We start from the raw sequence: 15,774 nt of genomic DNA, 5'->3' as shown, positions 1-15,774 counted from the left end.
TAAAAGGCTGTGGTTGTTACTGGGCGGCCGGGGTGTGAATGCGTATAACTTTGTGAGGCATTGTTGAAAAAGAGCAAACAAACCCAGTGAATCTACTCTGGGTAAAGAAAAGTAAAAAAAAAAATATATATATATATATATATATATATATATATATATATATATATATATATATATATATATATATATATATATATATATATATATATATAAAATAAAGAGACATATAATAATAAGAGCAGGATCATCTTGTGCCTTATAGCATTAGGCATTTTGATTGCATGTATCATTATCATGTTCACATGTATCATGTACACAAGTATAAACACTAGGAATAGACACATTTGTACATTCTTGTAGTGGTTATGTATTCAGCGCTAGAGGTCAATGTACAGGATGTCCATGATCTCAAATCCCTTTCTGTAACGTCCTCTCATATCTTGGTTGAAGGGATGTCGGCTGAATTAGACTAAATATCCTTCTTCACAATAGTCATTCCTGCTGTACAAACACTCGATGAGACACCATCGGAGCAACAATGAGGAGAAAACGGAGGATTTCTTGAACAAACAACCAAACTTTGATCCAAGAGGCCACTCCATCATCCGTCCCAAGCGCTTTCATTCAGACAAAGCATTTCCAAAAAGGCAAGCGCGGTGGTGGGTAGAGTCACTTTGAAGCATACAAGAAAACACAGAAAAACAAACGACCACACGCAGATTCTGACCTCAGGAATCTTGCATTGTTTCAGGGAAACAATTAGGCCCGTCCCTGAATGCTATTTTGAACACCTTTGAGGAATTTCCCGCCAGACCTCTGATGACAATTACTAGTAGAATTCCTAAATGCAGCTGAAGTATTTAGTCCATGTTTTTGATAACCAATGAGGTCAGGTGGCTGAACTTTTCATCACTGTTGTTTTTCTGGGCCTGTATTTATCAAGGAGTGCTGGTATGAGACCAGATTGGCTCATAAGTCATAATGAGGTGTATCTGGTCATGTGACCTGAGCACAGATCCGAGATCAGTACTCCTACTCTCCGAAGTGTGATAAATATTGGTCTAGGTGGCCATACGTGAGGGGAAATAATTATCTTAATCTCTTTGCGAGCCAAAAGATTAATGGTTTTTGTGCATTATGCTCGCGCAACAATGTAATAAGCCATCAGGAGATTTTAGGGTTTGTTTCTAGAGACTCAGGACATTTAAACTCTTAAAATAAAAGGATTGGCAACAATATCATGTTCCAAAGCTTCAGGAAACATACATATAACATACATACAATAAGTCATTAATGTTTATGAACTCAAGTGTCAAATACATCTATGACGAGGCTGTTTAAGTTAGTAATTCTTTGGTACTAAAGAGTTTACTTTTTTGTCTCCATGACCCTTAGTAATCAGTTAGTATAAAGTAATTGGTAGATCTATAACACAATGACACCCCCTTGTGGACAACATACAAGACTGTGGTGCCACAATAATACAGTGCAGAGAGCCACTGAGTCCCTGCAGGTAATTGACCTATCTCAAACCCGCCCTATTTTCTTGATCCAATCACAACTGTTGCTTCCCTCGGACAGCTAAACTTTGTTTGTCTGAGGAAAGCAACAGTAGTGATTGGAGGATCAAGTAAAGAGTGTGGGATTTGGGAAAGGTCAGTTACACTTAACAGGCTGTATACTTTATTGGTGTACCAATACACAACACAGAGAGCCACTGAATGATAATAACGTTACCTGACGTTAATCTATCTTTAAATGTAGTCATGGTACTATACAGTATTTACTTACTTAGAAATAACCAGAGAGAAAGAACTTGAACGTGCTGAGGTTTTCTGGGATACGCAAGGTATCCAAGACTTAGGTTTTAGTAAGTTAACCCAATAGACAATAGCTTAATTATAGAGCATGGCACTAACACTGCCTGTCAACGTGTACGATTCCCACTGTATCCACCCATACAAAAAATATATGCACTTATGGTACTGTCATAGGCTAGGGTGCTTTGAAGAAAATATCTTAAAGGCACCGACCCACCGGCGGGCCCTCTTAACACATTGCCCGCCGGGCATTGTACCCATCTAATGCCCCTCTCTGCCAGCGCTATAAGTCTATGGAGTGGCTCACCTTATTTGCAGGGCTATAACTTTTTAAATTGTATTGCTATATTGACATTACTATTGCCCATTCAACATCGATTATCTATCGTTCAGGATGTGGGAACGTTGTACTTTTTCATTCATACATTCATACAAAAATACCTTCTAGAATATAAGTATGTTTTTATCGTTTTCTGCAGTAATTCCTAGAACGTGAGTTATAGGCCTAAACGCATATAGATTATCGATTGCCGTTTCCCCCCTATACATGCTAGATTAAAAAATGTAACTGTATATGATCGGTATACGTTATGCTTCATCATGTGTGAAGGAAAGGGGGGGGGGGTCGTTTATAATTCCTTGATTGTCAGTAAATGCTTTATGTAGTATGGGTGGATATATTGATCAGATGGTTTGCAAACAAGGAAACTCACAATTGGGTTGAAAATAACGTTAGTGTCCTCTTACCGTGCGTCAAAGAGACTGGCGGTGAAAGATCCCAGGTATACGACGCCGATCGCCTAGGTCCATTTCCGGTTTGTATGTCGCAATAAACGCCAAAATCATATAGATTATTAAGTTTAGAAAGCGATCCATTATGTACATTGTGTCTGTCGGGAGTCATGCAACAATATCTGACGGCCGGATGAATTTAATCGACGCACAGCCCCCATATCCTGTCGGCGAGTGTAACTCGCCCGACCATCCACCAGGCGGCGGTATTGAGCCGTTGTTGGCTTCACCTTTAGGGTCCAGCTGGAGCGTTGCGGGTGTATATGAATTATGAATGCCATGGCGAAAAAATGAAATATTGATCTCAAAATCGCTGCACAGCGTTATTGGCAGAATGCGCATGGCGGGCAATAACGCTTTTATAAAGCGTTTCCGGCGCTGGATGTGTTAAGGACAATTTGCCCACCGGGGCGATGCACCACTTTGGCGACCTCTAGCGGCTCGGGTGTGCATATTATTTTAATTAAAGCCCTATTTGTTGCCTGGCGATTGCCGTTTCAGGCGACAAAATCCGTTCATCGGTTCTTGAGTTACATGCCGATATGTGAGGCGTGCGCCGAAGTACACGGCAGACTTTAAATTTTTTCAAATACCACTCCCGAGCCTCTACCTCCGTCAATCATTTGGCGATCTCGAAGATTATTGGACAGGGTTGTAAGCAATGAGTGTGGCTTTCCAATGGTACCCCACGTGGGGATGAGCGAATCAGGGATCTAGGTGAAAAGTCACAAGCGAAAAGAGGAAGATAATTTTCCATCGAATGCATTGAAGTCAGTGAGGACATGGTTTTCTGAGCTCTCTTTTTACCAGAATTGCTCCTAATCACTAATTAAATTTTTTTTCTACAGATTTTTCTACAGACCTATGTTACTCTATTTCATTAGCACTAAAAGTGAATTCTCTTTATTGTATCAGAAGCTTCAGAATGTTATCTTTCAAAAGAGACCAGGCTCATGCATGTGCTATAAGTATAAAGTATAGTATTTTGGTTTGCAAAAGAAGTATGCAGTCCAAGTAAGTTCAAGTAAGAACAATTGCCACTTTTGGGGGCGCCTGTTAAGAGGTTAAACAGACGAACAGAAACAAAACTTGTGAAATTAAAATTAAGATTTCTTTTCCCCCATAAATAATCTAAATAAATTTAAATAAGACAAAACCAAAGGGGGCATTCGCTGCCATCTCATTCACTTTTCTCAAGCCTGGCAACTCATAAACAGTATTGCCATACATTTTTCACAAACTGCACTAGCACATTGTCACTTCTGAATCCAGTGTTAAATAATCATTCATCATTGGCCATACAGATGTTAATGATCTCATATATCTAATATCTATCTTATATAAATACCTCAGATAGCCCAACAGACTTTTCAGCAATCTCTGTGTGTTACCTTAGCAGCTATGCAATGTTGAGTTGTTTTTATTTGACCTGGCAAGATGATTAATTCACATAATAACCTACTTGCCGCTTTGTTGTTCATCATGGTGTTGCAGCTGTTGTGGAGCAAGGTTGAACCTCGGTGGCTGAGGGGATTATTGTTTCAGAGGACAGGACAGGGGAGGACTTAATTTGTGGCTATAGCCTATAGGGACAATTCTGTTCACCTTGCAAAGTGACCCCCACCATGTGCTGTGATAAGTTAAGCATTAGTCATCAGCAGATACACCAATAAATTCCTGACTGACATGCAGTAGTGACCGGCAAAGGTGGTGATGGCCATTTTAGACTTATGAATGAAAGTGATAAAGTGGAGATACTTCAGATACCTGACTTTGCTGTGCATTATGTACACCTCCATTGCCAATCCTGAATGAACCCTGTGCTGGTTTACTGTAGGCTACACACCATACTGCTGATCATGAATGAACCCTGTGCTGGTTTACTGTACAGCTACACACCATACTGCTGATCATGAATGAACCCTGTGCTGGTTTATTGTAGGCTACACACCATACTGCTGACCATGAATGAACCCTGTGCTGGTTTACTGTACGGCTACACACCATACTGCTGACCATGAATGAACCCTGTGCTGGTTTACTGTACGGCTACACACCATACTGCTGACCATGAATGAACCCTGTGCTGGTTTACTGTACGGCTATGCATCACACTGCTGATCATGAATGAACCCTGTGCTGGTTTACTGTACGGCTATGCATCACACTGCTGATCATGAATGAACCCTGTGCTGGTTTACTGTACAGCTATGCATCACACTGCTGATCATGAATGAACCCTGTGCTGGTTTACTGTACAGCTATGCATCACACTGCTGATCATGAATGAACCCTGTGCTGGTTTACTGTACGGCTACTCAACACACTGCTGATCATGACATGACAGGTACTCACATGTAGGTATGGCTTATCTTGTTGTCCCCAAATAACCATAGCATTAGTCTCCTCACACCTTTAGTTATATGAGCCTCAAGAACTAGGAATATCTTTTTTTGTTTTATATTTCTTTTAGAGGGGACATATTGTATATTTTTTTAACAATTGTATATGACTCACTTGAATCTGCAGAACATCATGTTTATTATGTTTAGCAAAGAAAGTAGTCTAAATCTACTTTTAGGTATTTATTTCCCAGCACCAGTGGTGGAAGAAGTACACAGTTCCTTTACTTAAGTAAAAGTAGAAATACCCAGATAAAATAGTACTCTGGTCAAAGTAAAACAAATAAAATAATAATAATAGTCGACTATCGGCTAATTTCGGCGACTACAAGTCGACTATACAAATCCTTAGTCGGGGACAGCCCTACAGATAGTAAGATACCTGGATCTCCATTCATCAGCATCAGATCTTCTTTAAGAATGGCCTGGCAAGTATCGTCTACATTATTTCCCATAATGATGCTTTTGTGTCTTTTGTTATGTGAATACTCTACCTGTTGTATTTCCATGTATACAACCTTCTCGTAATTTTTGACGTTCTACTTCTATCGTGTTTTTATCGTTTGTGTTTTTCCTTGTGTTCTTATTTTTCGCCCTGAAGACTTATCCTGTTTTTTTCTCTCTGTGTCCTCCACAGTTCACAAACCCCCGTGCTCTCCACCGGCCACGTCGTCCACCCGCCGGGCTAAAAGACGTGCACACACCGCACTTGTTTTTTCTACTTTTCAACGTATTATTAAATGCCCTACGAGGTTGAACATTATCCTGTCTCCAGTTTTGTGAATTTGAGCCCACCTGTCACTGAGTCTAAAATCTGATGACTGACACTGAAGCCCTGGAGTCTTCTCAGAAGATAAAGCCGCTGGGAACATTTCTTGAAAACATACTTGTTACAAAGGGTCAGATTAAACCGAATATATATATTTATTACCTGAGATATATTGTATAGTATTTGTATATCGTCTGATATCCCTTGTATATTCTTTGTACATATACACGGAATATCCCTTTACCTAGTACAGGCCAGACCATAATATTCGTTCTCCTATTGGACAGCGATCCCCTAGGCGCCACGGCCATACCCCCAATGTCTAGTTCAAAGTCACCGCTAAGACATGCCTGGACATGCCCGGTTCTGCGCAGTAATATGAGACAGAAATAAGGCTGGTACTAGATTGTTCACCTTACGTATAAATACGTCGCAGGTGGATACAGCAGTGTTAACGTAATAAGTTGAAGCCTCACACCACGATACAACGTGCTGTGAAGTGGGCCCGTTTTGCCCCGAAATAGAGCCTTGAGACCGCGTGCGAATTGATAGCTGAAGTGTCAGAGTTTAACGCTGTATCGTCGAGTTCGACCTATTCTATTATTAAGTAATAGTCTATTATGTATAGTGTATCGTGCGGCTACCGTTCTACAGTGACCAGCATTACCAGCGTTTCATCGTACCGAGCTAGTGTGCTTATCCAGGCTGGGCGGCCTAACCTTGTGCCGTCATCCGAGGAGCCCTAGACGAGAACCGTGTGGATATGTACACTGGATAACCTACACCGACGACTACAGAGCCCTTTTCGGCTGGATTATATTGCTTTGGTCCTGTGGATGTTGGAGCAGAGAATCGTCTACCCCCACTGCCGTGTGGGATTTACCCTGTGAGGAGCACCGTCGAGCCCGCCTCTAGGACTCTGAGGCTGGCTAGCTTTCCCCCATGCGGCACTGCACACCGGAGAATAGCTGTTGCTTTGTCTACGGATCAAGGGATTATTGCACTGTCTCCTGTACCTGGAGTCTCCTTATTCCTCGTTGATCCAGACTTTTGCTACCGACAAATCCTCTCCCCTGCTGGCTTACAACCGGAGGGAACCCCCTTAGTATCTCCAGCTGACCTACTAGTGTACCATATATAATTCTTATGCTACAGGTGGTATTAATTATCCCCTTCGTAATATGCTCATGGACTTACGCTCTTGACCTATTCATGCACATTCTTCGCCTTACAAGCGCAACTCTCAATCTGAATAAATGTAAGATAATCTTGGTGCTCTTCTAATAAATATTATTATAAACAGTACTTTCTTGTTAAGCCGTGTTATTGTGGGGGTGTTCATCTCATATACATGTGTACTGTATGGCCAGTAGTAATGTACATAACTCAGTAGTGGTTTAATGATACCATACTTATTCAATACAGTCAGGGAATTGTACCCCTCAGTTACAATACTCACACATGACAATCTAAGACTGTACCAAGATATTTTAATGTATTCACAGTTTCAACATGTTGGCCATCAAGTGAAACTGGCTCAGTTTCCAGATCTTGCTTGGTACACATGATTAGTTATTTGGTCTTAGCCACGTTGATTTCCAGCTGGCTAATGTTACGCCACGATTCAAGAGCCTAAGTGTGGGCCAAGTAGACAGCTTCACCAGAGGGGTCTTTTCCCTACAGGAGGCCAACTAGGGCCATGTCGTCAGCATACTTGATCAAACAAGTAGCATTGGGAGCATTCAAACCCTTGATCCATTGACCTCTAAAGGTCATATTAAAGTGGTGTGAGGTCCAGTTATGCTGCTCTGATTAAAGGTTATGTTAAAGTGGTAATTGGTCCAGTTATGCTGATTACGTCCTCTTGAAATCGCCAGGCTTCAAATGTGAAAGTACATAATCTTCATACATTTCTGTCATGTTTTCTATGCTAAATCTTTTTCTTCAAAGTAATTAGTAACTGATGGCTTCAGATAAAGTAAAAAAGTACAATATTTCCTTTGAAATGTACCTGGCAGTAAAAGTACAAATTCGCTAAAATGAAAACACTCAAGTAAAGTACAAGTACCTCAAAATTATACTTAAAGGAACACGCCAACTTTTTGGGAAATTAGCTTATTTGCCATCTACCCTGGAGTTAGACAAGCAGATACATAGCCTTTTCTTCTCTGTGCATGCATTAGGCTTAGGGAACAGCCGCACCGTTAGCCTAGCTTAAAGTCATTCACTGGAAGTAGGTGTGCCAGTGTAGCCTAGTTCCGAACAGTCACGAAATACACTCCAAATACAAAAAAGTATTATAAATGTTTGTTTTCTAAGCAGATCTAATACTTTGAAAAAAAAATTGGCGAACCACTGCTGCCTGGGCGCAGTGATTTCATCACTTCAAAAGCAGTGCAGGCAGCAGTGGTTTGGCAAAAAATAGTTCTGAGTATATCTGCTTAGAAAGCTAATTTTCTTTTTCTCCGTGGTAAATACACAGGTCACAACATGTTTACAGGAATGTTTTGGAGTTGTATTTGGAGTGTATTTCATGACTGATGGGAACTAGGCTAAACTGGCACACCTACTTCCAGTGAATGGCGCTAAGCTAGGCTAACGGTGTGGCTGTTCCCTAAGCCTAATGCATGCACAGTGAAGAAAAAGGTATGTATCTGCTTGTCTAACTCCAGGGTAGATGGCAAATAAGCTAATTTCCCAAAATGTTGGCGTGTTCCTTTAAGTACAGTACTTGAGTACAAATATTTAGTTACTTTACACCACTGCCCAGCACCTCTTTCCTCCCTTGTATTAAACATATCCTTTCAGGCCATTACCTTCCCAACATGGCTACCCCACACCCAAGAGTAAAAAGACCTTTACAAACTGGGCAGTTACAAGTATAGGCAATGTTCCTGGCTCCAAAAAGCACTGCTTTTTGTCCCTCTTTTTTTTGAGGCCTTGCACGGAATGTTTGCGTAATTCTCTTTCTTCCAACATGGCTACCTGACCACTTGGTCACAAGATCCTGTCATAAAATATATTTCTCATATATCAACACATCGCAACCATTGTCTCCCCCAACATGGAAGTAAAATGGGCATTCCAAACATTTTGTGCAAAGCCTCTATTGATATAAAATCTACATGAACATTTTCATAAGAAGATGCATTTGCGTGACAAAAATATAAATAAAAAAGGTACTCACCTCAGTGTCATAAGGTCCTTTCACGAGAGCAGTTTTCTCTGTGGCAGTTATCTGTGCCTGCGCGATGACAGTCATCCTTAACTGTCTCTTTATCAAACTTTATCAAACTGGTAAGAAAAAAACAACATTGGTCTCAAGACGGCGTGGAGACAGAAGTACAAATCTGTGAAGGAGAAGAAAGATGAAGAAAGACGTTCAATCGGTCCCGGCCATTCACACAGCGGCTTGCTCTTCCTAAATCGTCCCAAAGGTCCTCTCCCCAAGCTCTCTCTCCTCTCCCATCACCTGATTCTATAATGTTATGAAGTCATTATCTGTCTCCTGCAGAAGTTGGGCCCATCATGGGTTTCCAGACTAATTCCTTCCAACTCAACGCAAGGTAATCAAGTGAACCTGAATCAAATTCTAGACTGTAATTGAACTCACGATAAGGCCACAGGATTACAGGGGATAAGGTTGAATCTGTTAGACAGGAGTGAACTCACCTATATAACAGTGCTCTGTGATATGAACGATGTGGCAGACAAAACAATAACGCTCTAAAGAAGAGTGGCGATTTGTTTGGTTTGGTCATATAGCTACCATACAATATGATGCGTTTTCCTCCATATGATCTACTCTACAGCTTATTTTAACATCAAGATGATGCCCTTCATCCATAATGTAGCTCATGCTTTCCACCAGCAGGTGGCTGTGTTACAGTGTAGTAAAAGAGATCCCCTCCTTCAGTTCCAGAAAAATATCAAGTACATTGATCCACATAATCTGTTTGGGCTTCTCTGGAATAAAGTGCATTGCAGTTTGTTCCTTCATAGTAGTGGTTCTCAGCCTGGGGGTTGGGTCACAAAATGATTCTGGGGGTTCCCGTAAAAATATGCAAATACATCATAATGTTTATATTTTTTGGTATAGATGTATTTTTCTGCATTGTAATGAATACTTTAAGTCTAACGCCCCCCCCCCCCCCTCCTATAATTAATCAAGTTAAATAGCCTGAAAAGGAGGAAATAACTATTGTTATTTTGTGTCAAAGATCACCATTCTGTCTATGCTTGACTATGTAGGGGGGGGGGTCACGAACCAAAATGGTTGAGCACCTCTGCTTTATAGCATTGCACTGGGCTGAATTTGCTCAAGAAACATGGGCTAATATGGCACCACCTAGCACAAACAGTCTAGTTTTACAAGAGCTGAAAGCCACCGTGCCGAGGTTGACCACCAAAACATAAATTCCTTAGTGTGTTAAAAAATTTCTAAACATCGAAGTAAACAGACATTTGACATCCACAGTACGAGGATGAGAAGGAAGCTGGTGGCTATCCTGGAGAACCTCTCCCACCCGCCTATGAGGAGCTAGCCAAGATGAGGAGCACGTTCCGCCCCAGACTCATACACCCTGACACTCCACCAACCGTCTCTGCCAGTCCTTCCTGCCAGCGGCCATCAGGCTCCACAACCGTGGGCATGGACTGCTGCCAGCAGCTGGAGAAGTAACGGCTGCAGAACTGGAGAACTATTAGGAATGTCTGACCACCAAAACCTGCATGGATTATAACGTATGACGTATATCATGCCAGTTAGGGTACAGACCCTATGTATACTGTTTATTTTTTTCATCTTTTTATATTCAGATTGAATTGTTATGTCTTTCATCTATTACCCTGCCCATCTCTGTACCTCCCCTCCCCATGCTGCTATGATGCCCGGATTTCCCCATGGGGATCAATAAAGGAATATCTATCTTATCCTATTGTTAAGGTTGTCTGGTTTCAAGTCAACATTTGCATTCCCAGTTCAAAGGGTTTAGTTTTTAGTTAAAAAGCATTGGGCGTGAAGGAGAACACAGGCATTTGCACGGGCAAAGACAATGGAACACGGCGGCACTGTTTTTGTTCAGTGGACAGTGGACCCACCATGCTGAAAAGAGCATGCATAAATATTCCATTAATATTCTCATGCATTATACACATGCCATTACATTTGGCTAGGGATGCTCGATATTGGCTTTTTTACCGATACCGATATTCCGATATTGTCCAACTCTTAATTTCCGATACCGATATCAACCGGTATCAACCGATACCGATATATGCATATTGTTTTTTAATTTTTTTTAACCGATACCGATATTTTCCGATATCACATTTTACTGCCGATATCGGCCGATAATATCGGTCGGCCGATAATATCGGACATCCCTACATTTGGCCCATGATATAATGTAAACACGTCGGCAGACTTCATACAGTCTGAAAGAGTGTTGTTTAACATCATATCTTCCGGAGGTGATTCAAGGTAGGCCTACAGAATTCATATCTAGTAGTCTGCCTGCTTGGCTGCTCGCCCACAACAGGCCTTTAGGGATGAGCCAAGTTACTGGCATGATGTTCTGTCCGCGGTGATGCTGGGAGCAGGGTATCAAGGGACCTATGAAAGACCAGCTAATTAACTGAAGGGGCAACCAAATAAGTCATATTCTGATCAATTATTCAGCATTTGCGGGCCGATGAATACACTCCCTCCTCATATTACAGGCAACACAATAGGGGCTCCCTGAAACATTAACAATTCATTTCTGTCCGTTTGATTATCCTGCAGGGCCATTTCCACCTGGGTAGTGGGTACATGTTCAGAACTCAAAGGTGCAGTCTGAGACTTTGAAGGATGTCGAGAGCGGATGGGGTTATTCAAGACTTGCAAAATATAGCCATTCTTCCCTGGAGAAAACAGGGTATGATTTTAATGAAACGGGTTGACTGAGAGTCCCCCTGTATATTGCAGGGAGGTGGTAAGTTCATACAGAATGAGATGCATGGCTTCTCTTGTCTGTGAATGAGATGAAAAGGGCGGCACCATCTAGCCATGTGTCAGGGTCACGGATACTTCAAAGAGGTGTCTGGTAATACACATGCTCCCTGGGGTCATGGCTAAGCTGCCTCGGCCGTTTATAGAGTTATATGACCTCGCCCCGTAAACATCCTTGATAAACAATGTGATCAAAGAAAGGACATGGACGAGTAAATACATGCACAGACAGGCGTGTGTGTGTGCACAACATGCATGTGAATGTGTGTGCACACACATTCAAATAGGTACGGGATATGAGCTAAAAACCTGTGTGTATTTTAAATACATTTGTGTCCACTTACTTTTGAAAATAGTCAAACGTTTAATTTATAGGCTAGCACCTAGCTGATGGTCTGCAATCATAGCCTACTCGATGCAGGATTTTCTTTCTCCCAAATCCAGCATATCATTTTGTTTTGAGATTCATGCACATTAATTGAGCTAGTATGATCGATTAGCAAAGGGGGCATTCTGAAATTATTTTTTTAATCTGTGCTTGACCTGGTAGTTTACACAGAGTAGTGGGCCTGCCTCCCCCCAGACTACTGTAAATAAAACCCCGGACAAGCCAAGGGTTAAATCCTCCTTTGTTGCTATGGAGATCATGACAGTAGTGCCGACTTGACAGGCGCATGGAACCAGAGACCAGGGGGTTGTCTGAGAGGGACGGGGCGGGGCTGAAGATGCGCCCTCTCTCATCATTGGGCAATTGCGCGTCACGTGGCCAGTTTTGGAACGCAAATGCAAAGAGTTCCTCATTCTTACCCCTGCTCCTCCACTACCCACTGGTCTATTCCAAGACTGTCGGATAAACCGACATCCAGAAAATGGTGTAGAATATCAGGGAAACAGCGAGAGAGTGCAGAATACCCGGGGAAGTAGCTACAAGGCCTACTCGGAAGGTATGAGACAATAGCTTTATTTTGGAGCATGATATTATTATGCCACTCGCCGACCTTTCAGTGGCACTGTTTGGAGTTCAGCGTGTGGTCGGAGGACGTGAGGAGTTCCAGTAGAATCGATCACTGCTGCTCACAACAACGTTACTAACGTTACAGACTGAGCAGCAGTACAGCAAACTGGCAACAACTAATGTTACATCTCGTGCTAGCTTGTTAGCTAGCTGTAGTCTAGCAGCGGGTAGAGAGACAGGGATAGTCACAGCGTCTCTGAGCTCTCTGTTGGGTCGGTTTGTAAAATAAAATACCTCAAATGACCTAATAGATTTTTAAATATAACTTTTTTTTTTACATTGCATGTAACTTTAGCGTACCGTGAAATACCCGGCTACTTCTTTGCTTGTCCAGCTCATTAATTACTTTCCCTGAGCAGTTTGTAAGTGTGTGTGTGTGGGGTGGGGGCGGGGGTGGTAGTGTGTTGCGCCCTTACAAACATAAACTCTCTAGTGTCTCCTGACCTGAGCAGCACTTTGGAGACGGGAGTAGTGTGTTGTGCCCTAAAGACTTCCACTCTCTAGTGTCTCCTGACCTGAGCAGCACTTTGGAGACGGGAGTAGTGTGTTGTGCCCTAAAGACTTCCACTCTCTAGTGTCTCCTGACCTGAGCAGCACTTTGGAGACGGGAGTAGTGTGTTGTGGCCTAAAGACTTCCACTCTCTAGTGTCTCATGGGTCACGACCCTTATTTGCACGGTGGGAGGGAGGGGCCAGCTATTTTGACAAGTCTTGTCTCCCCTGCTGCTTCAGTCTAGTTTGGGGCAATAACTGTCTAGCAATGTGCCCCATGGGCATTCAGTGACCCAAAATGTGGCCAAAATAACAAGAAGATAGACTGTCGCTGGCTATAACGCCCCTCCCCATCCCTTAAGCCCATTCAAGCGTGTTTGTGTACACACTACAGTCAGTTTGTGATTACCCACATCCTCTTCCTGAACTCCTGATAAAGGGTCATGTCTATGCTCGGTAATTCGCTTATTTCAAGAATTAAAGGAGGCAGCGGTCCCTGCAGAGAAGCTCCTAGAATTTCCTCAAGGCCTCAGGTTAATTGCGGAGGGAGTCTTGTTGTATCCACTCGGTGTGACAGCAGGGACGTTATTATAGGATCGAGTGTTTCCCTCTGGACCTCGGGTCATGCAGCGCTGAGAGAAGCAGCCAGCCACTATTGCACTGGATAGTGTAGAATAGCCTCCCACAGTAACATGCTGGCCTTAATGATAATGTTATTCAAATACATTACTGATTGATTCTGTCCTAAACAGCAGGCTTTATAAAAGAGCACATTGTTCATTCCATGAGAGGGTGAGGGAGAGGCAGACGGCCAATATCACAGAACTACTGACTTTGTTAATGTTAATGACATTGTATCAAATTTACTGAGACAGAGAGACTAATCCCCACTATTAGGCCTAACGGTTGTGATCTACTGTATTTAGGGTTTAGGCTATGTCTGATACGCGGCGATGCGTATAAGAAAACAATACGAAGATGATACGAAAGGTGTAACCTCAGCCTGAGAGACTCAAGTATGCCAGAAAGTGCCCTTGCCCATACTCTACTTTGCCTCTGTCACTTGCATGAGTTGATGGTAAATGGTGCATTTATATAGTGCTTTTTATTGAAGCACTTTACAGTTTGTTCCTCACATGTTACCCATCACACACTGACGGCAGAAGAGCCACCCTGCTCATCGGGAGCAGGGGGTTAAGTCTCTTGCTCAAGGACACCTCGACACGCTGCCCGGGAACCTCCGGGTTACCAGACGTCTGCTCTACCTCCTGAGCCACTGTCGCCCCACCCATGACCTACAGCAGGGGTTCTCAAACTATTTTATACCACAACCCCATTTTATTTTGGATTTTTTTTGGCGACCCCACAATTGACTCTTTCAGGGCCGGGCATTTTCCTCATCCTGTTCTAGCTAGGCCACGCTTTAAAGATAGGGATGTGTCACCTTGTTTGTAGAGCTATATCTATATTCTATATTATAGCTATGGATACAATACTATGGTAATTTGACAGTAACTATCTTCTGTCCAAGATGCAAAAAAGAATACATTTTTTCATTAATACGTTCGCACGTTATCCCGTGGTGAATATAAGTATAGTTTCGGAGTGAGCCGGGCTAACTCCTGGGAGGCTGAGTTATAGGGTGCGGCGCAACGTGAATTCTACTAAAAGCATTGGCGTTTCATCCCTGGACACGCCACTATTTCCAAATCAAATGTATATAATAGGTATTATGTTTCATCATGAATGCATGAAAGGGGGGAGGGGTCGTTTCTGATGCTTTGATTGCCAGTAACAGCATTTGTTGTGAACACTACACACACTGATCAGCTGGATTGGTATGAAAACATTGTACGATCAAGCTGGAATTTACGTCAGATTAGAGCTGCCGCGATTACCGCATTACCGCGGTATCGCTGTTACATCACGGCCACCGCAGAGTAGGCTGAATACCGCGTCACCGCTGTTTTTTATAATAATAATAATAAATTACCCTCCTCTCGTTGGGCTTGCGGCTCTGCAGATATACCCTACTCTATCGAGGTTCCAAGCGACCCTATTGGGTACCAGAAAAGTCACGTGAAACATTGCAGACCACTGATTGGTCAGAAGAGAGACGCGTCACACGTTTTTTACGTCCTGAATGTCAGCTCATCACAACACGGCTAATAACGTTAGCTTTAACTCTCCGCCGGAGTGGACTACCATCGCTCTTCAGGAGTACTAAACGAGACATAATGATTTTACTGTCTGCAACGAATGTTATAATAAAAGCCCTTCGTTCTATACACTTGTCTGATTGAAAACTTTATTAACAGACCGCAGAATGGGACAACTCAGCACGCTCTGAGCAAAGAAAGGAACTGAGATATGAATAGAGTATTGCTTGCCTTGCCATGGTCCGGTAAATACGCTGATGTTATTGAACGTATAACTATATAATGTTAATGCCACAAAACGAATGCCTTTATTATAAAGTAGTAACTTTATAGT

General features: G+C 42.4%; 1 protein-coding gene across 4 annotated transcripts in view; it reads left to right on the top strand.

Annotated features, from left to right (window-relative positions):
• The first annotated feature begins 12,586 nt into the window (after window positions 1–12,586).
• The window catches only part of phc2b (polyhomeotic homolog 2b), a 139,675-nt gene continuing 136,487 nt past the window's right edge, over window positions 12,587–15,774 (top strand). For all 4 annotated transcript variants that reach the window (XM_084316189.1, XM_084316188.1, XM_084316187.1 and 1 more), the window contains exon 1: window positions 12,587–12,719. The gene's annotated coding sequence lies outside the window, so the exon portion shown is untranslated. The remainder of the gene's footprint in view (window positions 12,720–15,774) is intronic.

The sequence above is a fragment of the Notolepis coatsorum genome (assembly GCF_963971535.1).
Source record: "Notolepis coatsorum genome assembly, chromosome: 6".
NCBI lineage: Eukaryota > Metazoa > Chordata > Actinopteri > Aulopiformes > Paralepididae > Notolepis > Notolepis coatsorum.
This window is presented reverse-complemented; position numbering and strand designations above follow the sequence as displayed.